Consider the following 14771-nt stretch of genomic DNA (forward strand, 5'->3'; position numbering starts at 1 on the left):
TAGTTAGGTGTTAGAGATTTCTTTCCAACACAACTAATAAATGAGAGGCTGCTCTGAAAGCCCCAGCATGCATCACGTAAGCCTGGGAGCTGTGCAGTGACACTCAGCTGGTGTCTGGCACTGGCAGAGATTATCGTTGAAGCATTGAAAGTTATGCCAGGAATCACAACATTGCCACCTGCATTCTGGCTGGGAATCACAAGCTTGCCAGGAAAAGTCAGTGTAAGCCTTGTGTGTCCTTCCCCAGTGCCGGGGGCTGGAGGACACCATTAAATATCAGCTTCACCTCCCACCTGCAATTCGACCTTGTTCCTGAGTCATTGTCCTCCCTGAGCCTCAGTGTGTTCACTCACCAAGGGGTGACAATCGTGAGCACCTGCTGTCCTTACCCGATTATTAAGGGCTTTAATGAATTTCATTTTCATAAACTGCTTTCATATCCTTGACAGAACATTGCTTTCTGGTGTAAGGAGAAAACCATTATCATTATTGACCTCAGAGCCAAAAGAGAGATACTTTTTTAGGCTTGCTTACTAATAAAATGGTAGTGTCCAACATTCTACAATGTTTTTCACTACACACACAAGTAGACTTTAAAGTTCACAATTTTGAAATATGAGTTTATTATACCATTCAACATAGTGAATTACAGTAAAGAGTTGCTCTAATGATTGTAAGTACAGATGGCCAGAGCTGGCCTCTGATTCTCAGTTCATTAAACAGACCTCCCTTTGACCAACAGGCTTCTCATTGTCAGGCAGTGTGGGTCTCAGCTGATGTCAAAAGCTCCATTCTATCTTGGCCAGATTGTTCTCATAAAAGATGCCCACACGCACTCCGCTGCAGACAGGGACAGGGCTACTCTGCAGATGGCGTGGCCACCACCACTGTAACTTTTGCTCATCACACGATCTTGGGTCTCTTTCCAGAGGCCAGCACAAAGCTCAATTCAGAGTTTGCCTGTGCCCTATGCACACTTGGCCCGCAGATGGACAGAAGAGAAGAAAAAGGCGTCCCAGTGTTCCTCCACGCTCGCCTGGGAAAGCTTGGGAATTCTTGGCTGCTTTACTAGCTTCGAGTCCTGCTGAAAAACAAATCAGAAAGTTGCCAATGGTCTCATTCAGTCTAAGAAGCTGGGTTAATGTAACTCTGTGTGGGTTAATGTAACTCTGTGAGCAAAGCCATCAATGCACAAAAGTCAGGAAATCCAAGATTGCCATTCCCACAGCCCACTGAGGCTCTCCACACACAGGTGATCCTGTGTCCCTGCTTAGGCACTAAACTGCATCCTTGGCAAAGTGCAGAGCCACCACGCTAGCCATCCTAGGGATATGCCGGCCTTGAGGGATTCAGCCAAGGGGAAAATGGTCTCTGCACTCACTATGCTATCATTTCAACTATTAAAATACTCACTTATTTTTAAATTGACTTTTTAACGAAGTATCCTATATTTGCTGAGAAGTACACAACTGCTCAGTGAGCAGCTCGATAAATGTTTACAGTGTGAACTTATCCCATGGAATCAATACCCAGCCAAGAAACTGAGCGCTGCCTGCACCCCCAGGGTCATCAGCACATACCCCCATGTCTAACATGGATTATAAAAATTAACAAAGGAATGTAGTGTAAATAGTCCTCTGGGACTCTAGGGAAGACTAGAAAATCTCCTAAAAGTGTCTCCTGGCCAGGCACAGTGGCTCACACCCATAATCCTAGCACTCTGGGAGGCCAAGAGAGGATTGCTTGAGCTCAGGAGTTTCAGACCAGCCTGAGCCAGAGGCTGAGGCAAAAGAGACACATTGAGCCCAAGAGTTTAAGGTTGTGCTATGAGGGCGACAAAGTGAGACTCTGTCTCAAAAAAAAAAAAAAAAAAAAAATCTCCTGAACCTGAGCCAGCCTTCCAGAGAACACTGGCTGACCCTGCTGTCATTAGAGCTCCTGTTCTGCGTGGCAGGAGAAAGGCGGTGGTTGCTCTGAGATTGCTCAGGTTCTGTCTTTAGAGATTGTTGTATGGCACCTGTGCCCTTGTGACAGGCAGCTACTCCATACAGAGGAAACAGACAGATGTGCCTGGCCAAGGACGCCTGGAGAAGCCCAGCTGGGCACGTCAGCAATGGGTCCACCCTGGGCCTCTGATTCCCAGTGCCAGGACATGGAGCCTGACTATGTAAGTTTCACAAATTCTCCAAAAGATTCCAAAGTGCAGCCACGGATGAGAACGACTCTCTCAAACTGTTAACTTGTTTTTCTCTCTCATTAAACACTTTCCAAGCCAAGTCCCTCTTTGAAAAGAATGAAAGTCCCTGGAGGCACAGGAAGGGGGCTCAGCTGAGGTTCTTCTCCCACCTCTTGATCTTAGCTGGGCTGATTCTGCCCAATCAGGTGTTGCTGGGCTTCTGATGCCTACAGAGTTGGTCAAAATCAAAAGCTCTGCCTCCCACAACCTCCAGACAACAGCTCCTTCTTGTACATAACTACAGGCCTTTGCTTGTGTCTAAAACAAGCTCTTCCCCTTCTCCACAGAGCAAATTCCTACACATGCTGCAAGACCCAGACCAAATATTCCTCTCTATGTGTTTCCTGATTCCGTCCTGCTTCTGTACCCCATTATCCTATCAACGGCCTCCTTAACGGTTCTTAGAACATCACCCTCTGTGATTCTTGCCTCACCATATGAACTGAGATCTTCCTCTTTCCACCTCTGCACTCTCAGGGCCTAGAATAAAACCTGAGATGAATGAATAAACAAATAAACAGCGGATGGATGCATGATGCGTGCATGCCAGAATATGCTTTGTAAGGTGCAAACAGTTCCATTTCCATTCATTTTATAATGATCACATACAAATTTCTTTTTTTCCCCAGACCCCATCCTCCTTACCCTCCAAGTAGGCAGCCAATTCTTCGCCATTTCAATAGCAGGTAGAAACTCTACATCTTCACTATGTAATTATCAACAAAATGTTGTCCTTTTTTAAGAATAATTTTTCTGTCAGAACCCCTTCTGAGTTGTAACATTACAATGATAGCTTTGTCTATCTCCTCTCCCCGCCCCCCAAAAAAGCAAACTTGGACCAAACAGACAAACCCGTTGGGAGAAAGACCTCTGGAGCATGCCTGAGAACTGCCACTCAGGGGACACAGACATGGAAGCCAACCTCTTGTCTGCATTGGTTTTCAGCCAGTGGGTCAGTTCCTGCCAGGTTTGTAGATAGAACAGTTGTTTGGGGGGGAAGAAGAAACTACAACTTAGTTTGGAAGAAACACCCTTAGGCGATGATGGTGAGCTGAGGCTTCCACACACAGAGCTGTTCCTGGTGGCTGTAGTTTCCTCTGCAGAGGAAAGCTGTGGAATCACAGTCCCAGCATGTGATGTGCTTCCTACATTCCAAGAACAACCACATGGCAGAAACATGTTTTTGTTTTTCTAATTTCAGATTAATAATATTTGCATTTGTTAGGTAAGGTCCCCCAGAAACATGATCTTTAAAAGGCATGTAAGTATGTTTTAAAAAGTGGAATAAAAATTGTAAAAGTTAGAGAAAGAGGGAAGGACTTGAAGAGCTGGAGATGAGCGATACTGAGATGTTCCTCGCCAGGGCCAGCCAGTGTGGGAAGGCTGACACAGAGAGAGCATATAAATAGCATCATGAATGAGGTGTCAGAATTTCATGATACAAGAATTTCTGGCATAATATTAGAGACCATGTAAATCATGATTTTACATGTAAGGAAACTGATTTACTAGCTAGCATAAACTGTAAACAACTTTAATAGCAGGATCAACCATGGTATCCACAAATATAGTCTGAGTGAAATGTTATTCAGAAGATCTGCCTATTGCAAAGATTCCCACCTGGTGTCTGTTACAATGTCTCATATGTTCCCATGATTTGTTCCTTTCTTCGGGTAAAGTTATTATGTTTCCAGAAAGTACATGTTAAAAATGAATCTATTTTCAGCTGGGCATAGTGGCTCATGCCTGTAATCCTAGCACTCTTGGAGGCTGAGGCTGGTGGATTCTTTGAATTCAGTTCAAAACCAGCCTGAGCAAGAGAGAGACCTTGTCTTTACTCAAAATAGAAAAACCAGCTAGGTGTTATGGCAGGCCCCTGTAGTCCTAGCTGCTTGGGAAGCTGAGACAAGAGGATCACTTGAACCCAAGAGTTTGAGGTTGCTGTGAGCTATGATGGCACTCTACCTTGAAAAAATTTCTTTTCAAATTGAGGGGCAATCCACAAAATAAATGGCTATATTCTAAAATCCAAGGTCATAAAAGTTTTAAAAAGTTTAAAAAAAAAAAAAGGCAAAAGACTAGAGACAATTAAATGAAATGTGGGACCCTGGATTGGCTATCAGGTTCTGAAGCAGAGAAACAATGATTTTCTTTTCCTATAAATGACATAAATGAAAGAGTTGGTAAAACTCAAATAAGATCTATAGATTAGGTATGTTAATTTCCTGATTTTGATCATTTTATGGAGATTCTGTAAGAGAATGTTCCTTATTTTTAGAAAACACACACTAAAATATTGGGAGGTAAAAGAGCCTGTGTTCTACATACTAAAGTCATCGTCACGTGAGCCTCAGCAGGAAGAAGGTGACAGGGTTCTGCAAGGATAACATGCCTCAGTGGGAAGCATTGGGAAGCCTCAGGAATGCAGCAGCCCAGTGTGCTGGCTGGTTCTCCATGAAGTATCCAAGGTATTAACACCGCCACTGTCCTTTGTTTCCCCCATTTGAAGATATTAGCACAAATCCTAGCAGTCGACACTTAGAAAAATCTTCCTCTGTGCCGGGCACTGTTTGGAGGGCTTTCCATGACTTACCAATGACCTTTCTACAAATGAGCACATCGAGGCAGAGTGAAGCAACTTGCTCAAGGTGATCAGAGGTGAACTGCTACTTTACACCGTGTCTCCCAGTATTTCTGTGACACCTCAGGGAAATAGTCACCTGATCTACAGAAGTGTTACAGGAAGTGCTCGGCAGAGGACAGTTCATGCCCCAGCATCAGCCTCCTCACCACCTTGGATAATGGGCGCCCTGCAGGACACACGCATGAGCAGGATTCTAAGGCTTCAACTCTAAGGTCCCTGTTCTCACTAACTCTTTTTATAGAGTTTCATCAAATCATGTGATCCATGGACTCAGAAGAGCTAAAAAACAAAGCAGGAGTAACACAAGTGAATACTTTTTTTCTTGTAAAAATTGATAACTTTGTAATTTGTTACCATAAAGCTAAGCTCTAAGGTTTATTTAGATGTGAGGACATTGTTCATACTATTTGGATTCCTTTCCCAGGAGGAAATGATTTATATTCGCTCATAATTGTGGTGTGGATGTTTGGGGCATGTATTCGGGTTTTGCTCCAGAAATCATGCTACTATACCTTGTCTGGTTAAAGATACTGGACATCTTTCAAATAAGTCACTGGCCTGTTTCTTAGGACTTTTAGTTCCTTCTAGAGTGGGCTTTGATGGCTTCTGCTTGATGGCCATCTACTCATGCTCCCTAAATTCAAAAGGAGACTGGATTAGTTTGCTAGAGCTGCTGTAACAATATACCACAGACCAGGTGGTTTAAACAACAGAAATATATTTTCTCTTCAGAGGCTAGAAGTTCAAAATTGAGATATTAGCAGGGCCATTTCTTCTGAGGCCTCGCCTCAACTTACAGATGTGCATCTTTCCCCGTGTCTTCACATGGCCCTTCCTTGGGGTAAGTCCATGTCCTAATTTCTTCTTTTTATGAGGACACAAACTATATTGAGTTAGGGCTCAACCCTAGCAGCCCCATTTTACCTTTATTACCTCCGTAAAGACCCTATCTCCAAATGCAGTCACATTCTAAGGTACTGGGGTTAGGGATTCAGCATATGAATTTTACAGAGACACAATCAGACCAGAGACTCAGAGAGAGGGAAATAATGAAACTACAAATACACCTTCAATATATTCCTTAGAAGTTCACTGTTTTTAAAATGCTGTTTGTATAGCTTCTGGTGCTGGCTGTCTCCTGCGAATCAGCCTCCCTGGGAACTAGTTCAGTGGAGAACCCATACTAGCAAACTTTCCAGAACCTTCTCGTGCATCTCCATCTTCAATGTAACTTTCATTACCCAGGAATACAAGATTCTTGTGCCTAATATATTGGCACCACAGCTGAAATCAACACTCAGCCAATATGGCTAAGCAACTTGGAAATAATCCATCCCCTTAATAGCTGATATAATTTTAGTACTTTGTTTACCACAAACATTGAATTTTGCCTTCAGGCCTCATAGAGAACAGCACTGACAACTTCCAGAAACATATTTAAAATGCTTACCATAGAATACACAGCTGACTAGAAATGTTCCAAGAGAGCTGCGGTGAGGATGAGGAAAAGTAAAGAGGAAAACATTGACCCCAAATTAAAGCTCTCCAGCCTTGCCCAGACCTAGCTCTCCACCTCACGTCCAATTTCTGATTGAGGAGCAGGCAGCCAGGATGCCTGTCTGCTACAGACTTTGAAAAGACTTCAAGTGTCTGTCCCTGTTTCCAAGCCAATGAAATAAGGATTAAAAACATAGCTTTTTCTTCTTCCCAAAACACATAAGAAGGGAAAATAAGGTGGAATTCTGAAGAAAACTTTGGTAAAAGTCAAAATTTGAAACATAATTTTAAATCTTCATTGTCAAAATTAGTTTAAATCTGTTGAATTTGTTCTTTTTATTCTGGCATTTATTATTATGATTATCATTATTATTATCATTATTGTTATTCTGTCATTATTTACCAATCCATACTCGTTATTAAATGCAGAATGGCTCCCACAGTAAAATTTTTGTCTTCAATCCCATGAAAATATTTATATCTGTTATTTCACTACCCTTAACCTTAATCTTTATGGAACTTCCATAGCTCTAGATTTCCGGACCGTACAACAGAAGACAATAACAGGACCGTTGGAAGAATTGTAATTTTTCACGAGCCAGACAAGCGTAGTAAAATGGATGACCACGAGGGGGCAACCTAGACCTGATGCTGCTTTCGGCGGTGTCCCTGGGCGTTTGCGGTGGGTTTTCTCCTCTCCTAAAGTGTCCCCTCACCCCAGGAAAACCTCTCTGTGCTGCAGAAATCTGGAAGTGTCCAGAAGTTACGCCCCAGTCCCCCCTAGTAGCAGACTCTAGCCCTGAAGATGCCCAGTGCTGGGCAGGGGACGTTCAGCTGCTGGATAAGGCCTCCTTGGCCCCCTGTTTGTGGGGAGGCTGGTCCCAGGTAGCAGGCAAGGGGGATGGGGGGGGCACGCGTGTACCAGGCACGGGGATCAGTGCACAATGCACAGGCATCAGAGCGACCAGATCTGTGTTGACACCGAACTCACAGTTTCTCAGGTCCCCGGCTCTTTCTGAAGTCCCAGGGGCAGGAAACAGGCGGCATGGAGACCCCAGACCTGACCAGGACAGAACAGGAATTCGGACAGGCCTCGGGAAAGGTGCTCAGTGCCGAGCAAACAAGGATTTCGCATTTCCAGTATGCTCTGTTTTCAACGTGTTTACCCTCTCTCTCATTATTAGCTAATAATTCTAGGCCATCAACTCATACTGAAAATGAAAGAGGTCGGCCAGGTAAGCAGAGGCCGCGGAGTGGGAGCAGCACCGGCCCGTCCTGGACCTGCGTGCTGTCAAACAGCTCCGCTCTCCGACAGCACACACCTTCCTACCGTGGGAAAAACAGAACCCAGCCTGGGACCGAGGCGCAATGGAGCAAGATGAAAACATCACGTTGCACTGGAAACAGAGCCTTAGCATACGGCTGCATTTGTGGGGTATTCTGCCCTCAGAAGCCCTCTTCATCTATAAGGGAACCCGCCGAGCTTCTTCCGTCAGCCAAAGCTGGGGGCCTCCGGCGGGAGCTCAGGAGGCATTACTGAGGGGGTGACCAGGTGTCCTGCACCGGCTCACCATGCAGTTCCCATGCAGGGGCTCCCCACTTGTCCCTGTGACTGACGGTCCTGAAACCCACCTGGAAATTCTGTCTGTGAGCTAATCATGAAGGAGGATCACCGGGTCGGCTGGTGAGAAGTGAGCGCGGAGGTCTTACTTAGGTGAGAGCTGGCTATTCCCAAGAGGGCAGCCTTTGATGCTAGCAGAGCAGAGTTCGGCGGAAACTCAACACCTCTTAGAAGCACAGATTAGTCAAGAGGAAGAAAGCAGAACGCATTGTGGAAGTTTTCAAAAAGCAGACAAAGGTGCCTGTGTTTTGTGTCGCTCAGCTGCCTCCAGAAAATGTCCATTTGTTTTCCTTACACTCCTTTTACATTTTAAGTGGAATTCAGTGAATGTGTCTTTTCAGTGTTCCCAATTTCACCATTTGCACTACACCTCATGTTGCCATTTTAATGAAGCATCGTTTTTCCAGAGGGTGTGGGAACAAAACCTATTTAATGACTTCTCAGAGCAAACACAGAGTTCTTCAAATATTTCCCTGAATTAAAGTCCCCACCCCACAATTCACTTCCCCTTTAAAATGCCAGTTAACAACCCAAAACTGGTAACAGTGCTTCCCTTCATCCTCAAGCCAGAGGGTGCCTGAGAAACCCCAGCTCCCAGCCCTCAGAGGGCTCAGTGACAGCAGTGATTACCTTGGATACATGATGTCATGCACCTCACACCTCTGCAGCACACAGATTTAGAGGACCCATCAAAGATCTGGGATGACCTTCAAGATCGTCTAGTCCAATCTCCCACTTTACAGATGAGAAAACTGAGACCAGTGAAAAAAGGCATGCAGAGGCCACCCAAGGTGTCATGGGTAGGATAGGAAGGCCATAAAGAGTAAGGAGGGTTGGCCCCACACGTCCTCAGCATCACTCAAGTGCAAAGTGCAGATTCATGGGCACCCTTCCCAAACCTATTGACTGGATTGCTGGAGCAGGGGCTGGGAATGTATATTTCAACCACATTCCACATAGGAATGACACATTAATTCTGGGAAGAACTATTCATAGTAGAAAGAACAGGGCTGGAATCGATGGAGGTTAAGTTTGAATACCTTCTCTGCAACTTACCAACTCAGAATCTTTGGCAAGTTCATGTTTCTAAACTCCAACCCTCCACTGGTCACTGAGAAAATGGGGACACCACAGGAAGGTGGATATTAGCACACTCAGGCCCTGGAGCCTGGCACAAGGATGCACTCAGCAGCACCTGTCATCTGGAAATGAGCAAGACGCAGGACTGCTGGATTTGGGCCCCACGGCCCCCGTGGATGCTCTGTGTGAACCTGGGCACATCGTGCCTCTCCTCCAAGCCTCATCTTCCTTATCTGTAAATGGAGATGATATTACCTCTTCCCAGGAATGTTATGAAGGTTAAAAAAAGATTAATGTCATAGCCACATAGTCCAATCATGAAATAAAACCACTCTAGGTCATTCGAACATAATTCAAGGCAAGGATTTAGGTCCATGGGAGATGGAAAAACTACGTTGCCAAACAGAACAGAAAGACCATCTGGAGAACGGCTGCTGGAAGGACAAAGGAAGGTGATGGTTTTACAGAGCCCAGGAGTCAAGCCAGGCACCCTAGTAGGAAATGGAGTGTGGTGGGGGAGGGCAGCTAACACCATAGAGAATTAGCTAATGCTGCGTGTGGAGATACCACACAAGGCAGACAGGGGAGGAGAGAAAGGCTTCTGTCTTTCCCCAGCCCTGCAGTGTCCTGCCAGTGCCTCTGCCTGCATAGAAGAGGCAGAAATCAGAAGACACAGGAGCCTGCACAAGGGAGCTCCCAGAGATACAGAGCAGAGAGAAAGGGCAGATACTGGGCCTGAGAGAAAACAAGCAAATGCCTAGCACATACACAGACACTTACACAGTCTTAGATGTGAAGGAGACATTCTTTTAGTGCTTGTCATTGTAAATGGTAACAATGAAATATAACAGCCTGGAAGATGAGGCGCTTGACAAGAAAAGTGTGTGTCTGTGGGAAGCCTGCCTTTCTTTAGTAACACACAAGAATCATTTCTCTGGGAGTGGCCACCACATAGAAGGAAAGTACTGACATTAGAGTCCCAGATGTTCCATTTATAAGGGAGTCTCTTCATCTACAAACACATGAGGAATGCACTATTTCACAAGGTATATCACAAGGCTGTAATGAGATCAGATCCATCAAAGTACTGTATACTCTTAAAGTTGAATACAGAGCAAGCACATATTCTCCCAAAGGGAACTTTTTTTCACATACCTGTCTTTATTTTGCTTTTATTTGTGTTTTCATTTAAATAAATAAAAAGGTTCACACAGGTTAATAAAAAGACAGGAGTGTTTGCTGCCTGGTTGCAAAAAAACATGTTCTCTCCGGTGTAGACTGATGGCAGCATCAGATACACCACGAGGGCCTGCCTTCTCCTTTTCACTTCCTGGGCCAGTCCCAGTCAGTGCTTTGCCCGCCTAGTGCTCCTGTTGTATCACTTATGTACACTTACCGTAAATGACTACTGATAAGTTGTTTGCGTGACTGTTAGGGGACAGATGTACAGAGTTCTGTAAGAGTCTATTCTGATCTTGCTCGGTTTGGTCAGGAGCAGGAGCCCATGTGGTTTTGCTGATTGAGTTGAACCTGGAACCCTTAGGGTCTTTTAAGTTGTTTTCATCTGATTATTATTCTTTGGGGGAGAGGCAAAAGGGTTAAAGTTTCCTTCTACCTTGCGATGAGGCTGTGTGTTAGCTGCTGCATTACGCCTAAAAGTCCACCCAGCTCCACACTGAGGATCATCCAGATGACATCTCCATGGTAGAGTCCTGTAGCAGTGCACAGCTGCCACTGTCCCTGATACATTCCTGCTCTGCTGGGGCTGCACATCTGGATGCTGACCTCTTCAATCTCTTGGGGCTCTAGCAATCTCACCATCACCATGTTCACATGTCCAAACTGGTCTACCTCCAACATATTTAAGACAAACCCCAGGAGGCCAGACTTCTGCCCCAGAATTCTGGACCTGCCATGCTTTTATAAACTGAGTATCAGGAGGTATTGACTCCCCTTCTCCTGTGGTGACATCTTCAACGAAGGACATAGAGGGTACACTGATGTTTGGGCTCTTAAAGTCATAATAGGCACCAATTGCTGCTTACAGGCTCCAGTGGGTCATGTCCAGGAAGAAGGCACAGCCAGCAGCATTGAGCTGGAAGCCGAGCAGCCTCTGGAACTTGGAGATGAGCACGTCCTTGTCTGTGGTGCCCAGGCAGCTGAACTTCTGCATCAGCTCTGGGTCCGGGTCCAGGTCCACGTCCATGCCCTCCACAGCTGGGGCTGCTCACCCGCTTTCCTGCCTCCTCACAACCGAGCTGCCTCTGCCACCGTGCCGCCGGCCTGGGACCAAGAGAGGACCTGCTGCTAGCCGGTTCCATGACCCCACTCCTTTGAGGTAGGCCCCGAGGGGTAAACTCACTCGGCCACTCACTCACTCTCGCGCTCCCCGCAGCAACGCTGCCGCCACCACCAGGGAACATTTTTTAAAAACAACTGTCAGATTCACTGCAATATAATTACTTTTTTATAAACTTATTTTCCAAGTTGATCATTTTTGTTTCAAGAAATCAAATAGAACACTTTTTGAACAAGTACTCTTACTTAGTTCAGGATGACCAAAGCAGTGCTCTAGCCAAAAGCTCACATGAGCACAACTCAGCTGATGTGAAGACAACTCAGTCTATAAAAAGAGAGCTCTGATATATCTTCACAAGCCTTGATTGTACAGTTTTGCCAACTTCACTGATTAGGTGGATGAAACTGTTCCTACATAACAACATAACAAATATATATATATATATATATATATATATATGTTACATAACAATCTCTGACATAGATTATAAAAAACTATTATTGAACTAATCTTTCTGTGCACTTCACATAATTATCCATCATATTAATAGAAGAAGAGGAGCAAGAGGAGGAGAAGGAGAAATTATTTTCAGCTGTAACATTTGATACGTTTCATAAGTTCCTGATTACTAAACAGAGTTCTCATTACAAAAGTTATTGTTCTGGGACAGTATATATGCACAGTAACTACATATGATGTCTTTGCAGTGAAAAACTATTTGCTTGTGCAATTCTGGTTTCTTGCTTTTTTGCTTGTTTGTTTCATCAGCCCAAGTCATTGCTCTATGCATTATGAAATAGTCTGGAATTTGTTATTTTTAATATACTTCTAAAATATTTAATTCTTCCCCCAAAGTACTACATTACATCTTCAGGCACATTTTATTTTGTTGGTTTTAATAAAGAGTGTTTTGGGATGTGGCCAAACCATCAGCTCATCCTTGAGTGTCAACAATCACGTAGCATCTGGCAAGAGCTTACTTGGAGCTGGCAAACCAGGAACACAGCCTGGAGCCACCCCCACTGGTAGGGAACCACCAGGGTGGCCAAAGAGGCAGAAGGAAGGAGGACCAGGTCCCAGGGCAGTCCAGACAAGCAGCTGGAGTATTTGCGGCAGAGGGAAGAACAGGATTCCAGGGCAGTCCAAAGAAGCAGCTGGAGCATTTTGGGCCAGAGGGAAGGAGGACGGGGTCCCAGGGTAGTCCAGAGAGGCAGCTGGAGCATTTGAGGCAGAGGGAAGGAGGACGGGATCCCAGGGCAGTCCAGAGAGGCAGCTGGAGAATTTGGGGCAGAGGGAAGGAGAATGGGGTCCCAGGGCAGTCCAGAGAAGCAGCTGGAGCATTTGGGGGTTCAAGTAGCTCCAGAGATAAGTCTGAGCCTTTCGCTTCAGTTTAGGAGGGTTCATATGGGACTTCTAAAGGGAGAAAATCAGGCACCCAAGTTGGTGTGGCTTTACATATGCCAAGAAAGAAAGGTACAACCAAGTGTCTGTAAGATATTTATCCTAAGGAAAATTCCCAAGAGGAGGCAAGGAGGAGATGCCAGGGATAAAGGGTATTTAGAGTTGCACAAAGTGATCAAAACCCCTCATTTTCTTTACCATAAAAAAAAAGTCAAAAAAGAGTAACATCAAAGGCCCTTTCCCACCAAGACCCTGGTGCTTAGCTCTAATGTATGGCCATCGTCTACACAGAACATAAGAGGTTAGTCCTCCAGTTACTCCAAGTAGTCATTGAAATGTGTTTGAAAACATTTAAAATGCCAGGGAAGAGGACCCAAGAATCACTACAAGAAGGCTGACTTAGATTGTGACTGTAATTAGGTAAACAGGAACTTGGTCAACTCTTCTGAACCCTGTTGAGAGAAAGACTATTTGAACTTAAAACCACAAACAGGCTCCCACACAGAACAAGTAAACTTGATGATCCAGAAGTGTTAGTACCCACCCTAACTCTGGTGAAAGGAGGAGATAGAGTGGCCCAGAGACCCCAGCACTATAACCAATGGACATGAACCTATGTGGCTTCTGAAACCCACTGTGATTATCTGAATCAGATAACTCCTCCTCTTTGTTCTGATTCCATATTCCATATATTCCTTAGTGTAATGTCTACTTCTCCAGGAATGCTATCAAGAGAGATAATATGCTCATCGGAAAGATGTTCATGGTACTTACTGCATACTAGTACTTTGAGGTATACATCAGTCTCTTGTCACCTTGGTTAATGGGAGTCTGCCCAGACAGCTAGATTCACACCAAGTGTGCTTAAAATTTTAAATGTTCAAGGCTTCAAAGTTAAAACCCTAACCTGGAATACTGTAGAATCTACAGAAAGTAAATGCCAACCTCAATAATATGTGAGCATGGACACAGTCAGTGTCCCTTGATAGCATTCCAACATTGCCACATGCTGTCTTTTACATTTAAACAAATAACAATATAACAGTATTGGGTGTGCATGTGGTAGTTCACTTCTAGTGTTTCACTTTTTATAACAGCTTAAAGTCTATAAAACTGGAGGAATTACTGTCCTGGGCCACATCTACATTGCAGAAAAGGATTCAGAGTCTTTAAACTATAAATAAATTTATTAATACTGGATGTTAAATGGGGAACTGCTATAGCATTGCTCAAATGAGGTAAGTCATAGCACAATGAGCACAGTTTTCTTGTAGCTGCAGCTCTACTTCATTCAGAGCCTTGCTGAGACACTTATGAAATGTTTATAGTTCTTTAGCAATTCAAAGCTATTTATACCAAAATTCAAATACTGCTCTGGCCATAAACAAATAACATACAATATATTGATATTCTGATAATATTCTGAGAGTTAAGAAATAGGAGAGACTAGGAATAAAGAGATAAGAAAATTAACCATATGAAAGTTTTAAAGTTTTGTGAAGGTCACTACTAAAATTAGAATTTAAAAGGCAGATCTGGCAGGGCACACTGGCTCATGCCTATAATTCTAGTCCTAGCACTCTGGGGGGCCATGACAGGAGGACTGCTTGAGCTCAGGAGTTCAAGATCAGCCTAAGCAAGAGGGAAACTCTATCTCAAATAAAAATACAAATTTAGCTGAGGCCTGTGGTGGGGACCTGTAGTCCCAGCTACTTGGGAAGCAAAGGCAGGAGGATCACTTGAACCCAGGAGTTTGACATTGCTGTGAGCTAGGCTAATGCCACAGCACTCTAGCCTAGGCAACAGAGTGACGCTCTATCTCAAAAAAATAAAAATAGGCTCATTTGCCCATAGCACAATGATTACAGTGCCAGTCACATACACTGAGGCTGGCAGGTTCGAACCCAGCCAGGTCAGTTAAACAACAATAACAACTGCCACAAAAAAAATAGCTGGACTTTGTGGCAGGTGCCTGTAGTTCCAGCTACTTGGG

The 14771-nt window shown here is 44.4% G+C and overlaps 1 pseudogene; it reads right to left on the minus strand.

The window, feature by feature from the left end:
- Positions 1 to 8046: 8046 nt before the first annotated feature.
- The window catches only part of LOC100955416, a 69627-nt pseudogene continuing 62902 nt past the window's right edge, over positions 8047 to 14771 (minus strand).

The sequence above is a fragment of the Otolemur garnettii genome, unplaced genomic scaffold (assembly GCF_000181295.1).
Source record: "Otolemur garnettii isolate 467f Iridium unplaced genomic scaffold, OtoGar3 scaffold00234, whole genome shotgun sequence".
In the NCBI taxonomy this organism is placed as follows: Eukaryota; Metazoa; Chordata; class Mammalia; order Primates; family Galagidae; genus Otolemur; species Otolemur garnettii.